Source organism: Camelus bactrianus, chromosome 19, assembly GCF_048773025.1.
Source record: "Camelus bactrianus isolate YW-2024 breed Bactrian camel chromosome 19, ASM4877302v1, whole genome shotgun sequence".
Taxonomy (NCBI): Eukaryota; Metazoa; Chordata; class Mammalia; order Artiodactyla; family Camelidae; genus Camelus; species Camelus bactrianus.
The window spans coordinates 19,713,554-19,721,177 of record NC_133557.1 but is presented as its reverse complement, the minus strand read 5'-3'; positions in this window follow the sequence as shown (position 1 = coordinate 19,721,177).

Here is a 7,624-nt window from a genome sequence, read left to right as displayed (position 1 = left end):
GCCTCGGCTGCGGGCGGCTGCGGGGCGGCACCCAGAGGCGGGGCCTCGGCGGGGCGAGGCGGGGCGAGGAGGGCAGAGAGGGCTCCTCCCTGCCTCCTTCCGCACAGCTGCCTTTGTTTACCCGGTGGCGCCCTGGGGCTAATGTGTCTGCAAATAGTGACATCTGGAGCAAAGCGTCCGAAGCCCAGGTCTGCAGGAGTCGCATCTCCACCACTATGTTGTCCTGTATCCTTGGGCAAGTCATTCCTTCCTTCCTTCGGTCCGTCATTAAATAAATATTTACCAAGAACCTACTGATGCAAACAAGATTCCTAGTGTAAAGAGAACTGATATCCTAGGACAGAGGGTTGGCTAAAATGCAAACAAACAAAAAGATGATTTAAAACAAGTGTTATAAAGAAGGAAAACATCTTTTCTTGGGACGGCGGGGGGGTGGTGGCATCAGCTAAGGTGGTGGGAGAAAGCCTCCCTAGGGAGTGACTAGGGCGGGAGTCCAGGCAGCAAGTGCAAGTCCTTTAAGCAGAGAAGCCAGTGTTGTCTGGTGTCACAATAACTAGGGTGCTGGGAGGGATCGGGAGGGGGAAAGAAGGAAGTGCAAGGAAGACAGAGAGTCTACTTCCCACGGGGTTTTCCAGGCCCTCAGGAAGGCTTATTCGTCAGTATGTTAGATAGCCCTGGAAAGGCTGTGAGCAGTAAAACAAACACTGATGATTTGATTGACGTTTTTTTAAAAGAGCATTCTGGCTGTCAAGTGGAAAAGGGATGGTGGCCAAGTGGAGGCCACTTAGGAGACTCTTGTCATCCAAATGCTGAGGGTGGCCTGGACCAGGGGCACCGCCCTGGAGATGGAGACAAGTTGGTGGACCTAAGATGTCAGGGAGGTGGTGCCAGGTGCACGCAAGTAGCCACATTTCCCAGCCTCCCAGGCACTTAGGTGTGTCCATGTGACAGAGCTGTAGCCAATGGAATAAAGGCATAGTGACAGGTGCCACTTCCAGGCCTGGCTCATAAAACCCTCCCACATGCCATGCCTCACCTCTCTCCCCCAGCTGCAGACTGAATATGGAGACCTGAAGTCTTTAGGAGAAAGCAGAGCCATGGAATGAGGAGCTAGAGTGCCTGAATGACACCTTGCCAAGGGTCCCCCAGCAGGAACACCTGTTATGAACTTTGGTGGCATTAAGCCCCAGACATGTGGGTCAGCCTGTTCCTGCAGCTAGTATTACCCAGTTGGGCAGAGCAACGGGACTTGCTAATGGGTCTCTCCTGCAGCTATCCGGAGCCCCCACCGTCCCACATCTCTGCTGCAGCCTTGGCATGTATCACTTGTCCCCCTGTGACTCCTCCAACCCCTCTCCCTGCAGCCCCTTTGCACTTTTTGGCTCCAGCTATACTAAAATTTTCACTCCTTGCACAAACTCTTGCTTTGCTTGGAACAGTCCTCTCCCAAGCCTGACATTCAGTGAATGCCTACCAGAGGCCAGGTGTCAGCTGAAGCACTTGATGGGTATTAATGCATTTAATTCTCACAACCTCCTTGTGTGGTAGGGGCAGCTGGCTAATGCCCTATTCATCCTTCAGACTCTCCACTTAGTTGGACAGCCTTCCTGACTTCTCAGGTGTTTCTCCTCTGTACTCCCAGAGGCTGCTGGGCTCCTGCCATCTCACATTTCTCCTGCTGCATTGTAATTCTCACCTTCCATGTCTGTCCTCCCTGAGGACAGAGACCCCATCTTGGTCACCTCTCTGTCCATAGTACCCGGATCCGGCACAGAGCACACATCCAGGGACAGTCTGTGGATGAACAAGCAGCAGCAGCACGTAGAAGTTAAGAGCATGGACTCTGCACCCCCACTGCGTGGGTTTATATCCCACTTCTTTTGCCTACTGCCCACCAGTGAAACAGGGTTAGAAAGGTTCCAATCTCATAAAGTGCTGTGGTCAGCGGAATAACGGCCCCTCTAAAGATGCCCACATCCTATCCCTGAGACCTGTGAAGGAGACATCCATCCTACAGACCCGGAAGGTGACAATTTTGTGTTGTTCAGGCCGCTAAGTTTGTGATAGTTTTTTCCAGCCGCAGCAGGGCACTGTTGCAGAGGTCGTGAGGATTAAATGAGCCGCCAGATGTGCTGCCCTAAGGACAGTGTCTGGCCCTGAGAACTCACTAGAAATGTTCGCCAGAATTGCAAATATCACAGCAAGGCAAAGGCCCGGGTCCACAGGGATGTTTAGACTCATCACCTGCCCTGACTCAGTTCTCGGGGAGAATCTGGTAGGGGGGCCTTGGACCCCTCCTTCCCCTGAGAAGCTGGAGGCGGAGCAGCTCAGCAGCCCAGAAGCAAGGACGCTGCTGTCTCAGCCTTATTTTAGGGATGGCATGAGCAAGTTTGATTCTCTGATTTCTTCAGAGGAACAGAAACCTGGACTATAGTCTCAGAGTGGGGTTGGGGGCTTCACCAAGGACTTATAGCCCTAGGAGGATCTGAGAAGAACTTGTGGGGACAGGGTGGGAGGGAGGCTGAGTCTTAGGGGAAGGGCCGGGTCCACCACGGGGACAGTTAATGAGTCCTGATCATGAACATAGCTGGGATCAACAAGGCTTGGGTTTAAATTCCAGCTCATCCACTTCCTAGCAGGGTGTCTATCTTTGGATAGAAGACTTGCACTTCTCTGTGCCTTGGTTTTCCCATCTGAGAAATGGGTGTCACTGTCCAAGTACTTGGTAACAGGTAGCCACTTTTCCTCCCTTTGTATGACTGTCTGCCTACAGATATCAAGCATTCTTTTTCCAGAAGCAGGGGCAAGGCTAAGACAGTGGACGAGGCACATTCATTGACGTTGCTAAGGGAGCCCTCAGTTTCCAGTGCAGGAAGCCGAGGTGCAGAGAAAAGACCCCATTTGCCAAGTCCTCACAGCAGGCAGTGACTGAGTCAAGACTTGAACTCAGGGCTATCTGGCCCCCAAGGTCACCATCCTTCCGATACATGGCACCACCTAATCAGGTAAGATGCTGGGGGCTTTATCACCCTCCTGTGGCCTCTCTGGACCTGACTTTCCTTCTTTCCGAGGAGCGGTGGCTGGCTCCCCACCCCCACCGTTGCGAGCATCCTGAGATGCAGCGGAGAGGTGTTTTGTGAAGTGGGCCTGCTGGGGGTGCATATTATTGGGGCCGTGGGGGGCTGTCTGGTCCTGCCAGGCAGGTGACTCTGCCCTGTGCTTGGCATTTTCGGTTCAGCGGCTCTATTTTAAGCCAGAGGAGGTTAGAGTTTGTTATGTGAGTTTCTCAGCTTGGAAAACTGTCAGCTGAGCAGTCACCAAAAACAGCAACACCCCAAGGCACCCCCTGCAGCTCGCCCTCCCTCTGCCTCCTGTGGGGACCTCGTGGTTTTCCTCTGTCCCTTCATGCCCCAGTCGCACCCAGGACCCATCAATTGGGCCTTGGATCTTCTTCCAGAGCTGCAAGGTTGCCGGCCTTGAGAACAACGAGTCCCCAGCTGGGTCCTGGACACCTTTCAAAGCCCTTCACATCCTTTATGAGTCTAGATTCTTCTGACAGCTTTATGAGCCAGGCAGGCCTTGCTGTTCTCGCATCAGGGAGAGAAACAGGCTCAGAGAGATAGGAAGGACTGGTCCAAGGTGGCACATGGTAGGACAGTGGTTAAGAAAGAACATGAGTTTAAGAGTGAGCCAGACCTCAGTTCCATCTTGGGCAAGTGGCTTCCCCTTTCTGAGCCTCAGTTTCTGCCTCTGTGAAAAGGGGGTATAAGTATCTGCCTAACAGATCTGTTCCTGTGAGGATTCAGTGAAAGCCTGGAGGGGCACTCAGCACAGATTAGGTGCCCAGCAAATGTTAGCACCCCCTCCACCCAATTAATTTCTTTTTTCCCTTTTCCACACTGCTCATTCCCCAGACCTACTGGGATCTTGAGAGATTGATTTTTATAGTTAGAATATAGTTCAGCCATTTTCCAGAAGGCCAGAAGCCAGAAGCCCTGGGCATTTTCCCTAGATAAGATCTCTCTTGCCTGTCTCCTAAAAGAATGGGTTATTTGGACCTCTGGGTGAGCGGTACCAGCTCCTTTAAGATGGCACATGTAGCCTTTCTAGAGCATAATTTAGGGATCTGCTTTGCAAGAAATTAAAAGCTGCCTCTTGCTAATCTAAAGAACATTTTAGGTAGGATTTGGGGGTCTTCCAAAATCTTACAGGCACTGGAAGACACATGGTTGGGGGGACCCAGGGAGATGGAACCTATGGCCAGGGACACATGAGAGCCACATCCACGTGGGGGACACCATTGTTTTCAGGCTGGGGAAGATATCATTTGTGGCACAAATGACAGCTGTCTGAGCATGACCCTGAGCAGTCTCTGGCTGTTGGGACCCGCCAGGGCTGCTCAGAGGATTCCGAACATATGTTTGTGGCCATTTGGTTGGAGCCATTGCGAGTTTGTTCTTCACCCTCCTAAGGATGGATATCTTTGGCTTAATGAAGATACTAAAACCTTTACTCTGGTTAATAATTTCTAAAAGCTGACTGATAGAAGTAAGGGGGAGGTTATTAAACCATTCTCTCTATTTTCATGTACAATTGAGAATTTTCTCACTAAGTTTTTTCGTTTTTGAAAGAGCCTTTTCTTCCTCTCCATCCCCACCCCCATTTTTTTTCCTGCTGTTCCTTTGGTCTGAGGGGGAGGGTTACTCTGAGGGTTGGACTGAATTAGAAGGACGTTTACGGAGCAGTTACTCTGGTCCAAGCAGAGAGTTAGGTGCTTAGCAGCTATCAGCTCACGAAATCCTCACAACACTAGGCACTTAATTTTTTTAATTGACGTATAGTTGATTTACAATGTTGTGTTAGTTTCTGGTGTACAGCATAGCGATTCATAGCGAAAAGAATATATACGTTCTTTTTCATTGTAGGTCATTACAAGATATTGAATGTAGTTCCATGTGCTATTATACAGTAGGACCTTGCTGTTGGTCTATTTTAAATATAGCAGTTTGTATCTGCTAATCCCAAACTCCTAATTTATCCACCCCCCTTCCACCTTTGGTAACCATAAGTTTGTTTTCTATGTCTGTGAGTCTCTTTCTGTTTTGTAAATAAGTTCATTTGTGTCACTTTTAAAAATTCCACATATAAATGATATCACATATTGGTCTTTCTCTCTCTGACTTACTTCACTTAGTATGATCATCTCTAGGTCCCTCTATGTTGCTGCAAAAGGCATTATTTCATTCTTTTTTATGGCTGAGTAATATTCGTGTGTGTGTGTGTGTATATATATATATATATTACATCTTCTTTATCCATTCCCCTTTGATATGCACTTAGGCTGTTTCCATGTCCTGGCTGTTGTAAATAGTGCTGCTATAAACATTAAGGTGCATGTATCTTTTCGAATGAGATTTCTCTCTGGATATATGCCCAGGAGTGGTATTGCTGGATCATACAGTAAGTATGTTTTTAGTTTTTTAAGGAATCTTCATACTGTTTTTCATAGTGGCTGCACCAAACTACATTTCTACCAGCAGTGTAGGAGGGTTCCCTTGGCTCCTCACCCTCTCCAGCATTTATTGTTTAACACTAGGCACTGTTTTTCCCTTTCCTTTTTTTTTTTTTTTTTTTTTTGAGATGTCTTATTGATTTCCCACATTTTTTTTTTAGTTGATTTATTTGTTTTTGTGAGGGAGGTAATTAGGTTTTTATTTATTTACTTTTAAATGGAGGTATTGGGGATTGAACCCAGAACCTTAAGCATGCTAAGCACGTGCTCTACCACTGAGCTATATCGCACGCCCCCCGCCCCAACACCAGGCACTTTTCATCCCACTTTACAGAGGAGGAAGCCAAGGTTCAGAGAGGTGCTGTGATTTGCCTCCAGTCACACTGTCAAGGAGGGAGGGAGCCGTCCTGTCCTGCTGTGAAGCTTTTGCTCCTAAAGGTGACACTCCCCTGCCCTGAGGAACAGCTGATGCCACTTAGCCGTTGCCGAGGCTGACAGAGGCCTGCCCCTTCTCCTCCTGCCAGTGCCCACCCCTCCCGTTCCCCAGTCAACACAAAGAATTGGAATCAAGAGACATCTGAATCGGGGCTTGCACTTCAGAAGACATCAATGGCTGGGAAGGGTCAAGGCAAAGAAATAAAAGAGCCTGAGACGCTAAGAAGCCACATGTTAAAGTAAGGACAGCACAGAGCTGTGTTGTCCCATATGGTAGCCACTGGCCATAGGTGGCCACTGATATTTAACAAAAATTTAATTTAATTTAAAAATTCGGTTTTCCAGTTGCACTAGAAAATGCACATTTCAAGTGCTCATTAAACCCATATGCTAGTTAGTGTCTGCTACATTGGACAGAGCAGATGGAGAACATCTCCATCACCACAGGAAGTTCGACTGGACATTGCTAGCATGGAGAGTGAGACATAGACTTCTGGCCAGACTGGCTGGTTTTGAATCTTGGCTTCACCACTTACCTGCTGGTATCCTGGGCCTCAGTTTCTTCACCTATAAAATGAGGATAAGAATCCCATACAGTTATTGGTACACATCTAGCTCAGTTGGGACCAGTGGTTAGCAGGGAATTGTTTTAATGATACACACCTTGAGCATCTGCCACTCTGTCCTTTGAGTGTGGGGCTGTTGATTGACTTCTCACGCTCCTCCTTACATGAACTTCACCAGGATCTCTCTTCTGATTTCTAGTTTGGGTTTATTTCAAGTGGGGCCAGGATCTGAAGACACTTGTGTTGCAACTTGAGTGCAGAATCCCTCTAAATCCTCATGGTAATTTTTTTCAGATCTTTTGTAGTTGTTTCTTCCACACCTAATTTGGTAGTCTTTTTTAGTAACTCATCTTTATTGAGTTTTCATAAAAACAGATCTCCTCCTTTGTGCGCTCGTATTTCATCAGTTTATGGAATATCTAATTAAATTACACCATGACAGTAACAAATGCACTTGTGCAGGCTGGCTTGGGAACAAACCCAACAGATTCTTGGCGAACACACCATTTGTCTTAGCTTGGGCTGTTCTAGCAGAAGACAGTGGACTGGGGGCTTCAACAACAAACATTCATTTCTCACAGTTCTGGAGGCTGGAAGCCTGAAATCAGGGTGCCAGTACAGTGGGGCTATTGGTCAAAGCCCTTCCCCTGGTTTATAGACTTCTGTCTTCTCCCTGTAGCTTCATGTGGCAGAGAGCAGGGAGAAGACGGAAGCTCACGCACATCTCTTCCTATAAGGGCACTAATCACGTTCATAAGAGCTCCACCCTTATGACCTAATTACCTCCCCAAAGCCCCACCTCCTGATACCATCACATTGAGGGTTAGGGGTTCAACATATGAATTTGGTGGTGATGGGGCGGGGCACAAACTTTCAGCCCATACGCCATTCTATGGGAGAGAGCAGAAGGGAGCAAGGGTGCCAGAGACTGGCCTCCTAGCTGTGAGCATTCATTATGCTCCGGCCAGGAGTGCTGTACTGAGGTGGAATGGTGAGTACTGGTTAGCCGGGTGAGCTGATTAAACAAACGTTAGTAAAGAGAGCTTCTTTGCCTAACTGTCAAAGCCTGTAGTGTGGAATTCTCTTGGAAGACACTGGCTCAGCCAGAGAC